Source organism: Salmo salar, chromosome 16 (genome assembly GCF_965601325.2).
Source record: "Salmo salar chromosome 16, fSalSal1, whole genome shotgun sequence".
Taxonomy (NCBI): Eukaryota; Metazoa; Chordata; class Actinopteri; order Salmoniformes; family Salmonidae; genus Salmo; species Salmo salar.
This window is the reverse complement of record NC_138306.1, coordinates 2,441,725-2,464,598: the sequence shown is the minus strand read 5'-3', so window position 1 is coordinate 2,464,598 and position 22,874 is coordinate 2,441,725. Positions and strand designations below refer to the sequence as shown.

The 22,874-nt window shown below is 44.2% G+C and overlaps 1 protein-coding gene across 2 annotated transcripts in view; it reads right to left on the bottom strand.

Annotated features, from left to right (window-relative positions):
- Positions 1-22,874, bottom strand: part of LOC106573024 (LHFPL tetraspan subfamily member 3 protein) — a 75,504-nt gene that overhangs the window by 20,611 nt on the left and 32,019 nt on the right. The window lies entirely within an intron of this gene.

Below are 22,874 nucleotides of genomic sequence, written 5' to 3'. Positions count from 1 at the left end.
CACACACTGAAGAGACACACAGACCATGCACAAATGTGCTCCTTTGAATTTGACTTTCACCCCTTCGCCACTCCATCTTCAATATTAAGCAGCTTCTTCTTGATAGCGGTTTGGTTTTCGCCCAAGGGGAAGAATCTCCCTGATCTTCAACTTGGATAAGGTGTATGTGTGTGTGCGTGTGTGCATGCATCTGTGCGTGCGTGAGAGTGTGTGTTTTTGTGTGCGTGAGAGTTTGTGTGTGTGTGTGCATGCGTTAGAGTGTGTGTCTGTGAGTTGATGCTGTGGCAGTAGAAGAAGAAGGTGGAAAAGGAGCTGACTGCACAGTTACCCAGAATGCATTTCAACATTAATAATACAACATGTTCCTCCACTTCCTCACCCCCACAACTTCCCTCACATCCCTTGACACTGTTTTTGTGTGTGTGTTTGAGTCTGTATATGGGTGTTTGTGTGTGTGTATGTCTGGCTGGGTGGGTGGGTGTAGGTGTGTAGGTGTGTTGTCTTCATGATACAGTGTAAATGAGGATGTGTATGTGAATTTGGACTCTCATGCTCTCATCTCCTCCCTTTCCCTAAATCTTCCCTTTAGTACTTTGACCTCCTTTCATCCTCTCCTTCCTCTCACAATGGTTTAGGTTCTACAGAAGAGGGAAAGGAACTACAACTGAGCTACTTTGCTCCACGAGCACAGTACTGCTGCGGTCTTTAATATTCCTGAAAGACATCAGGAGGGAGTGAGAGGAGAGAGAAGGAGAGGAAGGAGAGAGAGTGTTTGTGAGAAAGGATAAGGCCAGACAGAGAGAGAGAAAGAATAGTGATAGACAGAGAGAGAGAGGATGCAGTCCGACCGAGAGAAAGGATAGCGACAGAGAGAGAGAGGATAGCGACAAACAGTGTGTGAGAAAGAGAGGATAGTGACGGAAAGAGAGAGAGAGAGGATAGCAACAGACAGAGAGTGAAAAAAATGAGAAGGAAAGAGCAGAGCTGTATGCTGCTGCAGAGCTGCAGTCTAACTGCAAACCAAAAATAACTTAACATCACCCGGTTCTATGATATTATGAGCGAGATCGCACATGATGGAATGGAAGATCCAATCACACAACGTCTGTCGTAGACAGACAGGAGCAACGGCCAATAGTGGACCACTCCACTTCCCATATAAGGCGCCGTAGTCCGCTCTTATCTACTTATAAGTACATGTTCGTCTTTCTTACACAAAGCGTGAAGAGACCTCACTCTTAACTTCTCTAGGGTAGGGGGCAGTATTTTGACGTCCGGATGAAAGGCATGCCCGTAGTAAACTGCCTGCTACTCAGGCTCAGAAGGTAGGATATGCATATTATGTGGATTTGGATAGAAAACACTCTGAAGTTTCTAAAACTGTTTGAATGATGTCTGTGAGTATAACAGAACTCATATGGCAGGCAAAAACCTGAGAAAAATCCAACCAGGAAGTGTGGAAATCTGAGGTTTGTAGTTTTTCAAGTGATTGCCTATACAGTATACAGTGACTTAGGGTTCATTTTGCACTTCCTAAGGCTTCCACTAGATGTCAACAGTCTTTAGAACCTTGTTTCATGCTTCTACTGTTACTGGGGAGAGAATAAGAGCTGACTCAACAAGTGGACTGCCTGAGACCAATGAGTTGTTTACTGCGCGGGTACGCAGGCACGCCGTTCCTTCTTTTTTATCTGTAATAATACGCTATTGTCCAGTTGGAATCGAATTGTCCGGTTGGAATCAAATATTTATGATAAAAAGACCATAAGGATTGAGTGTAAACATCGTTTGACATGTTTCTACGAACGGTAATGGAACTTTTTGACTTTTCGTCTCGGGTTTTCCGCTCGCGCATTATGCCTTTGGAATAGTGATCTGAACGCGCAAACAAAACTGAGGTATTTGGACATAAATATGGAGTTTATCGAACAAAATGAACATTTCTTGTGGAAGTGGGAGTCCTGGGAGTGCATTCCGACGAAGATCAGCAAAGGTAAGTGAAGATTTATAACACTATTTCTGAGTTTTGTTGACTTCAGAACTTGGCGGGTAACTGTATAGCTTGCTTTGATGGCTGAGCTCTGTACTCAGAATATTGAACAATGTGCTTTCGCCGTAAAGCTATTTTGGAAATCTGACACAGCGGTTGCATTAAGGAGAAGTGTATCTATAATTCTTTCAATAACTGTTGTAAATTTTATCAACGTTTATGATGAGTATTTTTGTAAATTGATGTTTTGGAGGCAAAACATTTTCTGAACATCACGCGCCAATGTAAAATGGGGTTTTTGGATATAAATATGAACTTCATCTAACAAAACATACATGTATTGTGTAACATTGAGTCCTGGGAGTGTCATCTGATGAAGATCGTCAAAGGTTAGTGATTAATTTTAGCTGTATTTCTGGTTTTTGTGACGCCTCTCCTTGCTTGGAAAATGGCTGTGTGGTTTTTCCTGTCTCAGCGCTGTCCTAACATAATCTAATGTTATGCTTTCACCGTAAAGCCTTTTTGAAATCAGACAATGTGGTTGGATTAATGAGAAGTGTATCTTTAAAATGGTATATAATAGTTGTATGTTTGAGAAATTTGAATTATGAGATTTTTGTTGTTTTGAATTTGCCGCCCTGCTATTTCACTGGCTGTTGAATAGTGTGTCCCGTGGGTGGGAGCGTCCCACATACCCCAGAGAGGTTTTAACCTATCATAAAACCGGGGTTATGTTAAGTAACCCTAAGTTCTATTCCAATTACTCGTTCAGTGTTTTACTTCTGGGGATATAGTGCTCATATACTCTCTGAAGTCAAGTCTAGACAGGATCAACCCTCAGAAGTCCCGACAACAAGCACTATATGTGCTAACGAGGGGCGCAGAGACGTCCAGTCGGTAGAACCTCATCAAGGTAAAATGGCGGCAGAAGTTTTATGTGCCCCTAACGATTGTGATTTTTTGTTGGTTTATCTGCGTTGATTGCAACTTATTTTTGTACATAATGTTGCCGCTATCGTCTCTTATGACCGAAAATAACTTCTAGACATCAGGACTGCGATTACTCACCATGGCCTAGCAGAATCCTTTTTCTTTTTTCACGACTCTGATGAGCCCGAGGCGGAGGATGTACGGCTCCCTTGGAAACAGGCCCCGACCCTAGTGATCTGCGTGAAGAGGAGGCGGAGAAAGAGAGGCCGGAGGGCGGGTTGCCTTCTGAGGAGTAGGAAGCGATCAAATAAACCCCCACTCCCCTCAATTCTGCTCGCAGACATGCAATCTTTGGACAATAAAATTGACAAGTTATTGGGAAGATTAAACTACCAACAAGATATTAAAAACTGTAACATCTTACGCTTCACAGGGTCGTGGCTGAACGACGACGATATCAACATACTGCTGGCTGGTTATACGATGTACCGGCAGGATAGAACAGCGGTGTCTGGTAAGACAAGGGGCGGCGGCCTATGTCTTTTTGTAAACAACAGCTGGTGCACGATATCTAAGGAAGTCTCGAGCCATTGCTCGCCTGAGGTAGTTTCTCATGATAACCTATAGATCACATTACCAACCAAAAGAGTTCTCATCAATATTCTTTGTAGCTGTTTACATACCACCACAGTCAGAGGCTGGCACCAAGATAGCATTGAATGAGCTGTATTCTGCCATAAGCAAACAAGAAAACGCTCTCCCAGAGGCGGCGCTCCTAGTAGCCGGGGACTTTAACCTCTATGGGCTAGGTGGGACGCCTACGTAACAGCCACTGGCAGCCTGTGGCGCGATTTTCAAAACGTTAAAAATCCTATTACTTCAATTTCTCAAACATATGACTATTTTACAGCTATTTAAAGACAAGACTATCGTTAATCTAACCACACTGTCCGATTTCAAAAAGGCTTTACAACGAAAGCAAAACATTAGATTATGTCAGCAGAGTACCAAGCCAGAAATAATCAGACACCCATTTTTCAAGCCAGCATATAATGTCACCAAAACCCAGAAGACAGCTAAATGCAGCACTCACCTTTGATGATCTTCATCAGATGACAACCCTAGGACATTATGTTATACAATACATGCATGTTTTGTTCAATCAAGTTCATATTTATATCAAAAACCAGCTTTTTACATTAGCATGTGACGTTCAGAACTAGCATACCCCCCGCAAACTTCCGGGGAATTCGCTAACATTTTACTAAATTACTCACGATAAACGTTCACAAAAAGCATAACAATTATTTTAAGAATTATAGATACAGACCTCCTCTATGCACTCGATATGTCCGATTTTAAAATAGCTTTTTGGTGAAAGCACATTTTGCAATATTCTAAGTACATAGCCCAGGCATCACGGGCTCGCTATTTAGACACCCGGCAAGTTTAGCACTCACCATAATCATATTTACTATTATAAAAGTTTGATTACCTTTTGTTGTCTTCGTCAGAATGCACACCCAGGACTGCTACTTCAATGACAAATGTTGGTTTGGTCCAAAATAATCCATCGTTATATCCGAATAGCGGCGTTTTGTTCGTGCGTTCCAGACACTATCCGAAATAGTAAAGAAGTGTCGCGCGCATGGCGCAATTCGTGACAATAAAATTCTAAATATTCCATTACCGTACTTCGAAGCATGTCAACCGCTGTTTAAAATCAATTTTTACGACATTTTTCTCGTAGAAAAGCGATAATATTCCGACAGGGAATCTCCTTTTCGGCAAACAGAGGAAAAAATCCCAAAGGCGGGGGCGGTCGGGTCACGCGCCTAAGCCCAGTGTCCCTTGATTGGCCACTTGAGAAAGGCGATAATGTGTTTCAGCCTGGGGCTGGAATGACGACATTCTGTTTTTTCCCGGGCTCTGAGCGCCTATGGACGACGTGGGAAGTGTCACGTTAGAGCAGAGATCCTTAGTAAATGATAGAGATGGAAAAGAAGTTCAACAAATGGTCAGACAGGCCACTTCCTGTAAAGGAATCTCTCAGGTTTTGACCTGCCATTTGAGTTCTGTTATACTCACAGACACCATTCAAACAGTTTTAGAAAATTTAGGGTGTTTTCTATCCATATGTAATAAGTATATGCATATTCTAGTTACAGGGTAGGAGTGGTAACCAGATTAAATCGGGTATGTTTTTTATCCAGCCGTGTCAATACTGCCCCCTAGCCCTAACAGGTTAATGAAGGGCAACTTAAATCAATTTTACATAATTTCTGTATGTGCAACCAGAGGGAAAATAACTCTGGACCACCACTCTCCACACACAGAGATGCATACAAAGCTCTCCCTCACCCTCCATTTGGCAAATCTGACCATAATTCTATCCTCCTGATTCCTGCTTACAAGCACAAATTAAAGCAGGAAGCACCAGTGACTAGATCAATAAAAAAGTGGTGTGGTCAGATGAAGCAGATGCTAAGCTACAGGACTGTTTTGCTAGCACAGACTGGAATATGTTCCAGGATTCCTCCAATGGCATTGAGGAGTTCACCACATCTGTCATTGGCTTCATCAATAAGTGCATCGATGACGTCGTCCCCACAGTGACCGTGCGTACATACCCCAACCAGAAACCATGGATTACAGGCAGCATCCACACTGAGCTAAAGGCTAGAGCTGCCGCTTTCAAGGAGCAGGACTCAAACCCGGAAGCTTATAAGAAATCCCGCTATGACAAACCATCAAACAGTTAAAGCATCAATACAGGACTAAGATCGAGTTGTACTACAACGGCTCTGACGCTCGTTGGATGTGGCAGGGCCTGCAAACCACTGCAGGCTACAAAGGGAAGCACAGCCGAGAGCTGCCCAGTGACACGAGCATACCGGATGAGCTAAACTACTTCTATGCTCGCTTCGAGGCAAATAACACTGAAACATGCATGAGTGCACCAGCTGTAACCGAAGACTGTGTAATCACGCTCTCCGCAGCCGATGTGAGTAAGACCTTTAGACAGGTCAACATTCACAAAGCCGCAGGGCCAAACGGATTACCAGGAAATGTGTACTGCGAGATAGCGCTGACCAACTAGCAGCTGTCTTTACTGACATTTTCAACCAAGTCTGTAATACCAACATGTTTCAAGCAGACCACCATAGTGCCTGTGCCCAAGAACACTAAGGTAACCTGCCTGAATGACTACTGACCTGTAGCACTCACGTCTGTAGCCATGAAGTGCTTTGAAAGGCTGGTCATGGCTCACATCAACACAATCATTCCAGAAACCCTAGACCGACTCCAACTTGCATACCGCCCCAACAGATCCACAGATGATGCAGTCTCTATTGCACTCCACACTGCCCTTTCCCACCTGGACAGAAGGAACACCTAGGAACATGCTATTCATTAACTACAGTGCAGCGTTCAACACCATAGCGCTCTCAAAGCTCATCAAAAAGCTAAGGACCTTGGGACTAAACACCTCACTCTGCAACTGGATCCTGGACTTCCTGACGGGCCAACCCCAGGTGGTAAGGGTAGGTAACAACACAACCGCCACGCTGATCCTCAACACAGGGGCCCCTCAGGGGTGCGTGATCAGCACCCCTCCTGTACTTCCTGTTCACTCATGACTGCACGGCCAGGCACGACACCAACACCATCATTAAATTTGACGATGACACAACAGCGGTAGGCCTGATCACCGACAACAACGAGAGCCTATAGGGAGGAGGTCAGAGACCTGGCCGTGTGGTACCAGGGCAACAACCTCTCCCTCATTGTGATCAAGACAAAGGAGATCATTGTGGACTACAAGAAAAAGAGGACCGAGCACGCCCCCATTCTCATCGACGGGGCTGCAGTGGAGCAGGTTGAGAGCTTGAAGTTCCTTGGTGTCCACATCACCAACAAACTATCATGGTCCAAGCACACCATGACAGTCATGAAGTGGGCATGACAAAACCTATTCCCCCTCAGGAGACTGAAAAGATTTGGTCCTCAGATCCTCAAAAGGTTCTATAGCTGCACCATTGAGAGCATTCTGACTGGTTGCATCACTGCCTGGTATGGCAACTGCAAGGCACTATGGAGGGTAGTGCGAACGGCTCAGTACATCACTGGGGCCAAGCTTCCAGACATCCAGGACCTCTATACCAGGAGGTGTCAGAGGAAGGCCCTAAAAATTGTCAAACACTCCAGCCACCCTAGTCATAGACTGTTCTCTCTGCTACCACACGGCAAGCGGTACCAGAGCGCCAAGGTCCAAGAGGCTTCTAAACAGTTTCTACCCCCAAGCCATAAGCCTCCTGAACATCTAGTCAAATGGCTACGCTGAATATTCACCCCCCCCCTCCACATCACTGTCACTCTCTGTTGTTATCTATGCATAGTCACTTTAATGAACTCTACCTACATGTACATACTAACTCAACTAACCGGTGCCCCCGCACATTGACTCTGTACCAGCACACCCCTGTATATATTGTTATTTTTTACTGCTCCTCTTGAATTACTTCTATCTCTTATTCTTATCCGTATTTTTTTAAACTGCATTGTCGGTTATGGGCTCGTAAGTAAGAATTTCACTCTAAGGTCTGTTGTACTCTGCGCATGTGACTAATATGTGACTAATACAATTTGATTTGATTTGAAGTTATGGGGGGGTTCCCCAAAATGCCGCAATACAGATCTCTTGAACAGAGATGCCTTTGAACAATTCCCATGATGCCATACCTCTGGTGGAGTGAGCCCTCAAGCCCTCCAGAGGTGTCAAACCCTTACAATAGCTTCCACTATGCAATTGGATAAACACTAGCGAGTGTTCATCCCCACCCTGTGAGAGATGAGTCTGTCATCATCACCTTCCTCATAGCTACTACCCCTAGGGGAGAGCCTTTGGCGAATGTCGAGGGGTCCCTCCAGTGGCTGAGAGCAGCAATGCAGGACAAGGATACCCTTACCCACTGTTCGAGGTGAAGACGGGGACACAAGTGTTGGGCAGAAACTCAGCATTGGAAATCTCTCATTATCAATAATCCCAGTGGGACGACTGATATGGTGGAGGCCATCAACCCTAGTATACGGAGTCCGTAGTTTTACTGTATGCCCTAATTGGAACAGGCAGAATGATGTGACTCACCCTTCTGAAATGTCATTTATTCTGATACCCAGATATTCTATGTTCAGAGCCGCTTCCACATATTTACTGAATGTTCTTGGGGCTAGAAATAGTTTGAATGGGACAACAAGATATTCTTAGGTCGTGTCCTGGAAGGCAACCATGAGAAATATTGTTTGTGCTGGCAAAATGCTTATGTGAAAATAGGCATCTTGTAGATCGACTGTGGTGAAACAATCGCCTTGAAGAATGGAGCGAGGCGGCACCTTTTGCGTAAGCATATGAAACGTCAACTTTCTCAGATATCTGTTGAAGACCCGTAGGTCTAATATGGGTCGTATCCCCCCTCCCTCCTTTTTGGGAACCAGGAAGTAACGAGAGTTGCTGGTACTATTCTTGATTGCCATTTTGCTCAACAGAGAGGAGATCTCCTGTAGTATTCGAGCTGAGTCGCCGTTTGCTACTGAAACCATCACTCCTGTACCTTCTCGTAAACGTGGATAGGACCCATATGTGAGTGAAAGAACAAGTAACATATAGAACAGAGTTTCTCCTAACTTTTTCCTTTCCTCTCTTCTCCTCTCCTTCCAGTCCCTCTGGCGCTGACTGTCAAAAGCTCAGGTGGCTGTACTGACTGTTATCAGCCTGGGATGGAAGGAGAGAGTTCAGTTCTATCTAATGCTATCAGTGGGATGGCTGGATAAGTGCAGAGTGGACTAAGACATTTCCACATCAGGGATTTGATGAAGGGAACGGGACTGAAAGGGACTGACTTTGTACCCTTTTCACACTACTGAGCTGAGCAAAAACAAGCCGAGCTGTACTGCACCAGTCTGGTTATGCCCTAGTTGTTGGAACCGTGAAAAGAGAGCTGTTAAGAGAGAGGAGCTGTCCATTGTGCTGAAAAGTAGGGAAGCAGACTATGCACTGGGCTGTCCACGTTGCTGGGTGTGCAACAGAGGAGAATAGATGTCACTTGGCCTAAAGGGTTTGTGAAACAGCATTTAAAATACAATCATGCGTTAGTAATACCAGCATCCGTCAGATTTAATGAGATAATACTCAAGGTCATAGGCTACTTTGACAAAGATTATGATTTTTTTTAATTATGATGTCATCAAGTTACTCCAATGGCATAAGTAAATGTATGGCTTAAATCTTCAGTCTCATGAATGTAATTATTTCAAAGCTGAGAAAAGCTCTGGGGTGTCCTCTCATTGGGTTTGGCTTTGTCTTGTCACATATATTCATTTTACATTGTGGCAATGGGGAGAGGGGTAAAGGTACACACAGCTAGAGGGCTACTGGTACAGGTGTGAAAATGGAGAGAGAGAGAGAGATCGAGAGATTGAACTGCCATAGAAACAATGGTGAACACAGCATTGTCTGGTTTAAAAAGGCAGTTTAAAACCACCAGGGGGCAAAACTGAGTTACTTTCCCATTTTACACACACACACACACACACACACACACACACACACACACACACACACACACACACACACACACACACACACACACACACACACACACACACACACACACACACACACACACACTTCCCATCTCCTGTCTCTTGAGACACCAGGTCATAACAGGAACTGAAGGGGTACACATGTCAAACACACTGTAACAACACACACACACACACACACACACACACACACACACACACACACACACACACACACACACACACACACACACACACACACACACACACACACACACACAAACGCATGTACAAGCACACATTCGCACAAACACACATACACACACACTATCAACCCAGGAACCCTATAATCTACAGCTATACAATGCAGCACCTGAGACAGTCAGCACCCAGTAGCTCCATTCTAACATTCAAACAGCAGCACGGAACCAATCTGCCTGTCGCTACAGTGTGTATGTATTTGTGTATGTGTGCGTGTGTGCTTGTGTTTGTGCATGTGTTATTACAGTGTGTGTGTGTGGAGACGTGCAGCAGACAGCAGCCCCATTCTAACATTCTTGCAGCGGCACAGCACCAATCTGCCTTTTAACTGTGTTACATAACATAATGTGATCAAGACATAGGATATGATTGTGGACTACAGAAAAAGGAGGACCGATGGGGCTGTAGTAGAGCAGGGTGAGAGCTTCAAGTTCCTTGGTGTCCACATCAACAACAAACTATCATGGTCCAAACACACTAAGACAGTCGTGAAGAGTGCACGACAATGCCTATTTCCCCTCAGGAGACTGAAAAGATTTGGCATGGGTCCACAGATCCTCAAAAGATCTTCAGCTGCACCATCGAGAGCATCCTGACTGGTTGCATCAACGCCTGGTATGGCAACTCTATGGCCTCCAACCACAAGGAACGACAAAGGGTAATGTGTACGGCCAAGTAAATCACTGGGGCCAAGCTTCCTGCCATCAGGACCTCTATAACAGGCGATGTCAGAGGAAGGCCCAAAAAATTGCCAAGGACTCCAGCCACCCTAGTCATAGACTATTCTCTCTGCTACCACATGGCAAGTGGTACCAGAGCGCCAAGTCTCGGTCAAAAAGGCTTCTTAACAGCTTCTACCCCCAAGCCATAAGACTCTTGAACAGTTCATCAAATGGCTATCAGGACTATTTGCATTGCCCACACCCCACCCCCCATTTTTATGCTGCTACTCCATGCATAGTCACTTTACTGCTACCCACATGCACATATTACCTCAATTACCTAGACTAACTGGTACCCTGCACATTGACTCTGTAACCGAACCCTCTGTACTGGAACCCCTTGTTTATAGCCTCGCTACTGTTATTTTATTGTTGCTCCTTAATTATTTGTTATATTTCCATTGTTATTTATTTACATTTTTTTATGTTTAACCTGTTATGGCTAGGGGGCAGTATTTTCACAGCCGGATAAAAAACGTACCCGATTTAATCTGATTATTACTCCTGCCCAGTAACTAGAATATGCATATAATTATTAGCTTTGGATAGAAAACACTCCAACGTTTCTAAAACTGTTTGAATGGTGTCTGTGAGTATAACAGAACTCATTTGGCAGGCCAAAACCTGAGAAGATTCCATGCAGGAAGTGCCCTGTCTGACAATTTCTTGCCCTTCTTGATTATCTCTATCCATTACAGGGGATCTCTGCTGTTACGTGACACTTCCTACGGCTCCCATGGGCTCTCAGAAGGCGACAAAAAGCTGAATCGTGGCTTTGCAGGCTCTGGCTGAAAAAAAGTAGCGCGTTTGGATAGTGGCTGGTTACAGTACTGTGAGACTCAGGCGCGTGCCCGAGTCGACCCCATGCTTTGTTTTCTTTCCTCTGTTTACCTAAACGCAGATTCCCGGTTGGAATATTATCGCTTTTTTACAAGAAAAATTGCATAAAAATTGATTTTAAACAGCGGTTGACATGCTTCGAAGTACGGTAATGGAATATTTAGAAATCTTTTGTCACGAAAAGCGCCATGCTCGTGACCCTTATTTACACTTCGGATAGTGTCTTGAACGCACGAACAAAATGCCGCTGTTTGGATATAACTATGGATTATTTTGAACCAAACCAACATTTGTTATTGAAGTAGCAGTCCTGGGAGTGCATTCTGACGAAGAACACCAAAGGTAATCAAACTTTTCTAATAGTAAATCTGACTTTGGTCAGGGCTAAACTTGGTGGGTGTCTAAATAGCTAGCCGTGATGGCTGGGCTATGTACTCAGAATATTGCAACATGTGCTTTCACCGAAAAGCTATTTTAAAATCGGACACCTCGATTACACAAAGGAGTTCTGTATCTATAATTCTTAAAATAATTGTTATGTTTTTTGTGAACGTTTATCGTGAGTAATTTAGTAAATTCACCGGAGGTTTGCGGGGGGTATGCTAGTTCTGAACGTCACATGCTAATGTAAAAAGCTGGTTTTTGATATAAATATGAACTTGATTGAACAAAACATGCATGTATTGTATAACATAATGTCCTAGGTATGTCATCTGATGAAGATCATCAAAGGTTAGTGCTGCATTTAGCTGTGGTTTTGTTTTTTGTGACATTATATGCTAGCTTGAAAAATGGGTGTCTGATTATTTCTGGCTGGGTACTCTGCTGACATAATCTAATGTTTTGCTTTCGTTGTAAAGTCTTTTTGAAATCGGACAGTGTGTTTAGATAAAGGAGAGTCTTGTCTTTAAAATGCTGTGAAATAGTCATATGTTTGAAAAATGGAAGTTTTTGTATTTTTGAGGAATTTGTAATTCGCGCCACGCCCTATCATTGGATATTGGAGCAGGTGTTCCGCTAGCGGAACGTCTAGATGTAAGAGGTTAACTGCCTTGTTGGTTAGGGTTTGTAAGTAAGCATTTCACTGTAAGGTTTACCAGTGTCCTGTTTACCAGTGTCCTGAATACCTGTTGTATTCGGCACATGTGACAAATAACATTTGATTTGATAACAAAACCAAGGCTTAATCACAACCACTAATACTGAACCCAAACCGGCTGCGCGTGTGCGCCATCGTGCATACATTTATTTTGTCCCCCCCACACCAAACGCGATCACGACATGCAGGTTAAAATATCAAAACAAACTCTGAACCAATTACATTAATTTGGGGACAGGTCGAAAAGCGTTAAACATGTATGGCAATATAGCTAGCTAGCTTGCACATGCTAGCTAATTTGTCCTATTTAGCTAACTTGCTGTTGCTAGCTAATTTGTCCTGGGATATAAACATTGAGTTGTTATTTTACCTGAAATGCACAAGATCCTCTAATCCGACAATTAATCCACACATAAAACGGTCAACCAAATTGTTTCTAGTCATCTCTCCTCCTTCCAGGCTTTTTCATCTTTGAACTTTTATGGTGATTGGCATCTAAACTTTCATAGTATTACCACGACGACCGGCAAAACAGTTCGTCTTTCAATCACCCACGTGGGTATAACCAATGAGGAGATGGCACGTAGGTACCTGCTTCTGTAAACCAATGAGGAGATGGGAGAGGCAGGACTTGCAGCGCGATCTGCATCAGAAATAGGAATGACTTCTATTTTAGCCTTTGGCAATGCAGATGCTCGTTGGCGCGTGCGAGCAGTGTGGGTGCAATAACTGAATAATATCGATTTTTAAATGTATTTTGCGACGCTCGCGCACGCGACGTGTCCGGTCTGGTCAGCATGTCAGTCCAGATATTGGGATAGAGGGTTTAACTGTGGGGTTTAAACACACTGTAGGAAGTGACAGAGTTGACAACTGGTTGTAATCTGGTTATACTGTATATATTGCATCATTTCAACCAGTGTCACGGATCCCTCTGGAACTTTCATTACGCACACCTGGCCCCTATTCCCAGTGATTAGTAATTGTATAAGTGCGTCCTTGGTTTACCCGTGTCCTGTTGATTATTGTTACAATGTCCGTTGGTGCGTGTGAATACCTGTGTTGTGTGTTTTGGCTTTCGTGCCATTGTGGATTGCACAGATGATTACGGGTCTCGTTCCGTGTGTTAATCATTGTGCACTTGTATTATTTATTCTAGGTACTCCTTGCTCTTTTGTTTGGGTTTCTACCCTGTGTTTTGTATAGTGTTTGTTTGGTCTTTGTCCCCGTGCCTTTACACGGCACGCCGTAATTTGGGTGTAATAAAAAAAACTATTATGCATTCCTGCGCCTGTCTCCCGAATCATTCATAATGACGTGACAAACAGGGTTCTCTCTTTCAATCCCAATCCCACTGCTTCAAGTTGCTTTGCGCAGAAATTATAGGGAATTGGGGATATATTAAAGTGGTTCTAAACAACACTGCTTATTGTAGTAGATATATTAATAATCTCAGAACACAAAACCAAATGTCTTATGCGCTGGTTATATTTTATTTCTAAATGAAAGTCTGACATTATAAATTAAGTAAATCCTATATCACTAGCTAAAACATACAATACTGTAGTACAGTTGACATCAGCATTTATTTGTTCAAGCATTTCATTAATGTAAGTACATCTGAATGTGAAAACTGACCCTTCATTTACTGAGTAATATTCTGGGATGGATGAATTATGCAATGAGTCATAGCAACAGCATCATCACCACCTGACTGCATGCAGCTGTCTATCAAAGAAGATGTTAACTGATGGCATTAGCTCCTCTTTTAGCTTTGCCCTTTTCGCTCTGTCCCGTTCCCTCCAGAGCAAGAGAAAGAGAGAGCGCGAGAGAGAGAGAAAGAGAAAGGGAAGGAGAGGGAAAGAGAAAGAGCGTAGAGAAAATAAAATGAGCAATTAGAAAGAGTGCTAGAGAGGACAAAAAAAAATGAAAACGGTGATGGAAACAAAGAGAGAGGGAGTGATAGAGAGAGAAAGGAAAGGGAAGAGTGAGAGAGCTCACAGTATGTTCCCTGGATGGTTCAGTACCACTACGCATGTCACACATATGCACATGCACACACACACATCATCATGACTCTGGCTGCCATATGCCTCAGCCTCGAGCCCGAAGCCCTTCGGCCCAAAGAGGCTATTCTCAGGCACCCAGCTGGAAACACTGGGATCTTGGGATTGGAAAACTGGGCTGTGTCTGAAAATGTTACCAGCCAAATCTGTACATTATCCCATGTTTCCTCAATTCCTTTCAAAGCTCAAATCTTCTCCTCCAATGTGCATTGAGAGGAATGGAGGAGCCAAGAATTTGGCTAGTAGTGTTTTCAGACACAGCCCTGGAATGGAAAAACTCAGATGGCTAACAGGACCTTGTGTAAGTGATCCAGAGATTGTTGTGGTTTGAAATGGGAAGAAGGGAGGGCAACCAGAGAGGGAAGTAGGGAGAGAGTGAGGTTGAGATAGAGAGATGAGAGACAGAGAGATGGATGGAGAGAGAGAGAGAGGGATGGGAAGGGAGGAAAACCAGGGAGGAAGAGAGGGGCGGGGGGATGTTTGAAAGCAAGGCAGAGCAACAGATGGGGATAGAATCACATTTTATTTGTCGCATGCGCCGAATACGACATGTGTAGACTTACCTGTGAAATTCTTATTTACGAGCACTTTCTCAACAATGCAGAGTTAAAAAGTAAGAAAAGATGAGCAATTAAAAAGGAAATGGTGACACAATAAAATAACAATAACGAGGCTATACAAGGAGTACCGGTACAAAACAATGTCAGGTCACGGAAGTCTCAAACTATCCTACCAACATCCTTTCAAAACTGGTTGAATGGCTAGTTTTACCCCTTTAAGCACCTGCAAATTTACATTTACATTTTACATTTAAGTCATTTAGCAGACGCTCTTATCCAGAGCGACTTACAAATTGGTGCATTCACCTTATAATATCCAGTGGAACAACCACTTTACAATAGTGCATCTAAATCTTTTAAGGGGGGGTTAGAAGGATTACTTTATCCTATCCCAGGTATTCCTTAAAGAGGTGGGGTTTCAGGTGTCTCCGGAAGGTGGTGATTGACTCCGCTGTCCTGGCGTCGTGAGGGAGCTTGTTCCACCATTGGGGTGCCAGAGCAGCGAGCAGTTTTGACTGGGCTGAGCGGGAACTGTGCTTCCTCAGAGGTAGGGAGGCGAGCAGGCCAGAGGTGGATGAACGCAGTGCCCTTGCTTGGGTGTAGGGCCTGATCAGAGCCTGAAGGTACGGAGGTGCCGTTCCCCTCACAGCTCCGTAGGCAAGAACCATGGTCTTGTAGCGGATGCGAGCTTCGACTGGAAGCCAGTGGAGAGAGCGGAGGAGCGGGGTGACGTGAGAGAACTTGGGAAGGTTGAACACCAGACGGGCTGCGGCGTTCTGGATGAGTTGTAGGGGTTTAATGGCAAAGGCAGGGAGCCCAGCCAACAACGAGTTGCAGTAATCCAGACGGGAGATGACAAGTGCCTGGATTAGGACCTGCGCCGCTTCCTGTGTGAGGCAGGGTCGTACTCTGCGAATGTTGTAGAGCATGAACCTACAGGATCGGGTCACCGCCTTGATGTTAGTGGAGAACGACAGGGTGTTGTCCAGGGTCACGCCGAGGCTCTTAGCACTCTGGGAGGAGGACACAAGGGAGTTGTCAACCGTGATGGCGAGATCATGGAACGGGCAGTCCTTCCCCGGGAGGAAGAGCAGCTCCGTCTTGCCGAGGTTCAGCTTGAGGTGGTGATCCGTCATCCACACTGATATGTCTGCCAGACATGCAGAGACGCGATTCGCCACCTGGTTGTCAGAAGGGGGAAAGGAGAAGATTAATTGTGTGTCATCTGCATAGCAATGATATGAGAGACCATGTGAGGATATGACAGAGCCAAGTGACTTGGTGTATAGCGAGAATAGGAGTGGGCCTAGAACAGAGCCCTGGGGGACACCAGTGGTGAGAGCACGTGGTGCGGAGACAGATTCTCGCCACGCCACCTGGTAGGAGCGACCTATCAGGTAGGACGCAATCCAAGCGTGGGCCGTGCCGGAGATGCCCACCTCGGAGAGGGTGGAGAGGAGGATCTGATGGTTCACGGTATCAAAGGCAGCAGATAGGTCTAGAAGGATGAGAGCAGAGGAGAGAGAGTTAGCTTTAGCAGTGCGGAGAGCCTCCGTGACACAGAGAAGAGCAGTCTCAGTTGAATGCCCAGTCTTGAAACCTGACTGATTAGGATCAAGAAGGTCATTCTGAGAGAGATAGCAAGAGAGCTGGCCAAGGACGGCACGTTCAAGAGTTTTGGAGAGAAAGGAGAGAAGGGATACTGGTCTGTAGTTGTTGACATCGGAGGGATCGAGTGTAGGTTTTTTCAGAAGGGGTGCAACTCTCGCTCTCTTGAAGACGGAAGGGACGTAGCCAGCGGTCAAGGATGAGTTGATGAGCGAGGTGAGGTAGGGGAGAAGGTCTCCGGAAATGGTCTGGAGAAGAGAGGAGGGGATAGGGTCAAGTGGGCAGGTTGTTGGGCGGCCGGCCGTCACAAGACGCGAGATTTCATCTGGAGAGAGAGGGGAGAAAGAGGTCAAAGCACAGGGTATGGCAGTGTGAGCAGGACCAGCGGTGTCGTTTGACTTAGCAAACGAGGATTGGATGTCGTCAACCTTCTTTTCAAAATGGTTGACGAAGTCATCCGCAGAGAGGGAGGAGGGGGGGGGAGGGGGAGGAGGATTCAGGAGGGAGGAGAAGGTAGCAAAGAGCTTCCTAGGGTTAGAGGCAGATGCTTGGAGTTTAGAGTGGTAGAAAGTGGCTTTAGCAGCAGAGACAGAAGAGGAAAATGTAGAGAGGAGGGAGTGAAAGGATGCCAGGTCCGCAGGGAGGCGAGTTTTCCTCCATTTCCGCTCGGCTGCCCGGAGCCCTGTTCTGTGAGCTCGCAGTGAGTCGTCGAGCCACGGAGCAGGAGGGGAGGACCGAGCCGGCCTGGAGGATAGGGGACAGAGGAAATCAAAGGATGCAGAGAGGGAGGAGAGGAGGGTTGAGGAGGCAGAATCAGGAGATAGGTTGGAGAAGGTTTGAGCAGAGGGAAGAGATGATAGGATGGAAGAGGAGAGAGTAGCGGGAGAGAGAGAGCGAAGGTTGGGACGGCGCAATACCATCCGAGTATGGGCAGAGTGAGAAGTGTTGGATGAGAGCGAGAGGGAAAAGGATACAAGGTAGTGGTCGGAGACTTGGAGGGGAGTTGCAATGAGATTAGTGGAAGAACAGCATCTAGTAAAGATGAGGTCAAGCGTATTGCCTGCCTTGTGAGTAGGGGGGAAGGTGAGAGGGTGAGGTCGAAAGAGGAGAGGAGTGGAAAGAAGGAGGCAGAGAGGAATGAGTCAAAGGTAGACGTGGGGAGGTTAAAGTCACCCAGAACTGTGAGAGGTGAGCCATCCTCAGGAAAGGAACTTATCAAGGCGTCAAGCTCATTGATGAACTCTCCAAGGGAACCTGGAGGGCGATAAATGATAAGGATGTTAAGCTTGAAAGGGCTGGTAACTGTGACAGCATGGAATTCAAATGAGGAGATTGACAGATGGGTCAGGGGAGAAAGAGAGAATGTCCACTTGGGAGAGATGAGGATTCCAGTGCCACCACCCCGCTGGCTCGATGCTCTAGGGGTATGCGAGAACACGTAGTCAGACGAGGAGAGAGCAGTAGGAGTAGCAGTGTTATTTGTGGTAATCCATGTTTCCGTCAGCGCCAGGAAGTCTAGGGACTGGAGGGTAGCATAGGCTGAGATGAACTCAGCCTTGTTGGCCGCAGACCGGCAGTTCCAGAGGCTGCCGGAGACCTGGAACTCCACGTGGGTCGTGCGCGCTGGGACCACCAGGTTAGAGTGGCAGCGGCCACGCGGTGTGGAGCGTTTGTATGGCCTGTGCAGAGGGGAGAGAACAGGGATAGACAGACACATAGTAGACAAGCTACAGAAGAGGCTACGCTAATGCAAAGGAGATTGGAATGACAAGTGGACTAGATGTCTCGAATCATCAGAAAGTTAAGCTTACGTTGCAAAAATCTTATTGACTAAAATGATACAGTACTGCTGGCTGGTGGAGTAGGCTAGCTAGCAGTGGCTGCGTTGTTGACTTTGAACGTGTAGCTGGCTAGGTAACCTCGATAGTTTCAGTACTACACCTTGTCATGATACAAAGCAACTTTGTAGCTAGCTAGCTAACATAACACTAATCAAGACGTTCCTTGTAATGTATTTAGTTTCTACAATGCTGCTCGTCGGTAATAGTTGGCTGGGTTAGGAAAAATGGCGTCGCGGGGGACGGAAATAGCTGGCTAGCTAACCTCGATGGCTGACTAGCTAACCTCGGTAATTACTAGACTACACAATTATCAAGCTATGACAAAGACAACTAAGTAGCTAGCTAGCTAACACTGCACTGATGAGATAAATTACACATTAAACGAGAATTGCCTCCAACCAAATAATTAAAATGTTTAATAATTTAGTCCAGACCATTTTTTACTTTGAAGTGAAAAACCTCAATTGCGGATTATAATTTTTTTAGTCCTGTGCAGTTGTAAATCAAATAAATGTAACCAATAGTTTTTTCAACTTTCTTTTAAAGAAAAGGGTGCCAATATATTTGATCGCATCTGTAAAGTAATTTTCTGATTGTTAACCAGTGTACTCCGATGAATAGAAGAATTTTGTGATACAAATACACTAAAACAAATCAGTCCAATAGCTCATCATGTTACGTTGCAGGCAGCATAACACAGAGAATATAATAGGAAGTATTCTGATAGCTGTACATCTGTGTATATATATTATTATATTGGTCTTTATATACCGGGAGGTTCAAGCCCTGAATGCTGATTGGATGAAAGCAGTGACATATCGGACCGTATACCGTGGGTATGACAAAAAATTACTTTTTACTGTTCTAATTACATTGGTAAGCAGTTTATATTAGCAATAAGGCACCTCGGGGGTTTGTGGTATATGGCCAATATAGCACGGCAAGTTCTGTATCCAGGCACCCCGCGTTGCGTTGTGCGTAAGAACAGCCCTTAGACGTGGTATATTGCCCATATACCACAACCTCTCACACGTTAATGCTTAAATCTCTCACCACTGCTATCTAGTGGGAAAATTGAGCACTGGTGCTGGTACAAACGGTACTGGTGCAAACGGTGCCCACAAACAGTTAGGGCCTACATAAAGCTGTTCCAGCAGCAGTCCCAACAGCTTACCACTGCTACACCTGGCTATCAGCAGAGCCTTGTCTGGCAGTGAAACAGTTCATTCAGCCTCATTTACTGCCTTTTAAAAAAACATAGCTGATATGGCTAACTTGCTTACACAAATGTGCTTTCTAATAACAATTGAGATGTACAAACTATGGCATAAGGGAATGACAAACGGATAAGAGGCAATCCGTAATTTGAATTAAGACATTAATGAGCGAGCTAGGACGGATTTAGTTAATATAACTGTTTGTTTAGCACTTTCGAAATGTACAGCGACAGAATTTAAAACATGGACCATTCTCAGTGTTCTCCCTGTACACCAAGTCGGAACCATAGGACAAATAAAGAGGCCATATAAGCAGACAATGGAAGCTCTTACAATATTTGATGATTACATTTCTCTAAAACAGGTTATAGGCTATATGTGCACCACCAAGTCAGAACAGTAGGCAGAATTAAGAGGGGTAAATAGACCAAATTATTAGGGTGAGGCACATGGGCTACTAACATCTTACTACACAACATACACTAGTATTACTTTTTAGCTACAGTATACATATCTCCCTGGCATATTACATAATTAATGCTGCAGCATACAATACATTTTTGGACTCACCTTGTTGTGCTCTGCTCACTTGAACAGGAAGGTGGCGTGGCAGTCCTTTGTGGGCAAGTTTTGTCATCAAAGTCTGGCATTCTCTGGATTTATGGTGCTTTCAAAACAACTGGGAACTCGGGAAAAACAAGGTTGAATCATGATGATGTTATTGATCCTCAGGTCAATAACATCTCTAGAAAGAGGCCGGATTTACAATTCCGAGTTGGATGACCGTTCAAAACGTATTTTCCCAGTCGGAGCTCGTTTATTCCCAACTTCCCAGATGTCTTGAACTCATTGATGTCAAGTTTTTTCAGCTCAGAGTTAACAGTTGTTTTTAGCGCAGCACAAATCATGCTTCATTGACAGCATGGCCAATGTTGAATGTTTATCATTTTAAATTTGGAAAAGAGTCCCTTAATCCCAGATTTGGGACTACACAGCCACTGTCACTGATTCCTTCCAAACCACTCATTGTTGAATTAGCAATTTCCAACTTGTTGTGTAATGTTTATGTCCAATGGCCCATGAGCACCGATAGGTTTTATCTATAATTTCTCTTCATTATTTCTCTTCATGTGACAAGGATTAAAAAGGTGTTACGGTCGTCGTTAGATGGAGAAGTGGACCAAGGTGCAGCGTGGTAAAGGTACAGCTTAACTTTTAATAGATGAACACCGAACAAAACAAAGAAAAATACAAAACGAACGTAAAGTTCTGCAGGCCAGTGGGAAAAGGCTGCCTAAAACCCAGTGGGAAAAGGCTGCCTAAATATGATCCCCAATCAGAGACCACGAAAGACAGCTGCCTCTGATTGGGAACCATCTCAGGCCAACATAGAAATATATAATCTAGAATGCCCACCCAAATCACACCCTGACCTAACCAAATAGAGAAATAAAAAAGCTTCTACGGTCAGGGCGTGACAAAAGGATTTGCCAGTAGATTGTCGACTTGATTCATGAGCTAAGATTTTGAAAGTATGATGTTGACACGATCAGTCCAATCAAAGCTACTGTATATATAACGTGATTTGATGTCATTTCATCTGTGGCCAATGACTTTGAGCATTCTTGGATGGGCACTTCTAATGTAACTCTATGGCAGGACCCAAGGGGCTAGATTTTCAAGGTCTACCCTTAGACTTGGCGGTGACATAGTGTACCCATGAGTAACAGAACACTGAGCCAATCATGGCGCAACGCTCTGCATTTTGGAGCTGCCTTATTCCATTAAACAAAAAGAGACAATGTATGTATATGGATTTATTAACTCAATTATTATCTCTGCACTGAATGACGGGGTCACCACTGGAGTCAGGCTATTCTTTATGTGCATGCATTTACAGTTGAAGTCTGAAGTTTACATACTCTTAGGTAGGAGTCATTAACCTGTTGGGTCTAGGGGGCAGCATTTGCACGTCTGGATAAAAAAAATTTACCCGATTTAATCTGGTTACTAATCCTACCCAGTAACTAGAATATGCATATACTTATTATATATGGATAGAAAACACTCTAAAGTTTCTAAAACTGTTTGAATGGTGTCTGTGAGTATAACAGAACTCATTTGGCAGGCAAAACCCTGAGACATTTTCTGACAGGAAGTGGATACCTGATGTGTTGTATTGACTTTAAACCTATCCCATTGAAAAAAACAGGGGCTTAGGAATATTTTGGCACTTCCTATTGCTTCCACTAGATGTCACCAGCCTTTACAAAGTGTTTTGAGTCTTCTGGAGGGAGATCTGACCGAACAAGAGCCATGGAACGATGATGTCCCATTAGACACCTGGCGCGCGAGTTCATGTTGGGTACCCTCGTTCCAATACGTTATAAAAGAGTATGCATTCGTCCACCTTGAATATTATTCATGTTCTGGTTAAAAAAGGCCCTAATGATTTATGCTATACAACGTTTGACATGTTTGAACGAACGGAAATATATTTTTTCCCCTCGTTCATGACGAGAAGTCCGGCTGGCTTACATCATGTGCTAACGAGACGGAGATTTTTGGACATAAATGATGAGCTTTTTTGAACAAAACTACATTCGTTATGGACCTGTGATACCTGGAAGTGACATCTGATGAAGAGAATCAAAGGTAATGGATTATTTACATAGTATTTTCGATTTTAGATCTCCCCAACATGACGTCTAGTCTGTATCGCAACGCGTATTTTTCTGGGCGCAGTGCTCAGATTATTGCAAAGTGTGATTTCCCAGTAAGGTTATTTTTAAATCTGGCAAGTTGATTGAGTTCAAGAGATGTAAATCTATAATTCTTTAAATGACAATATAATATTTTACCAATGTTTTCTAATTTTAATTATTTAATTTGTGACGCTGACTTGACTGCCGGTTATTGGAGGGAAACGATTTCCTCAACATCAATGCCATAGTAAAACGCTGTTTTTGGATATAAATATGAACTTGATAGAACTAAAAATGCATGCATTGTCTAACATAATGTCCTAGGAGTGTCATCTGATGGAGATTGTAAAAGGTTAGTGCATCATTTTAGCTGGTTTTATGGTTTTGGTGACCCTGTCTTTGACTTGACAAAACATTACACACAACTCTTGTAAATGTACTGTCCTAACATAC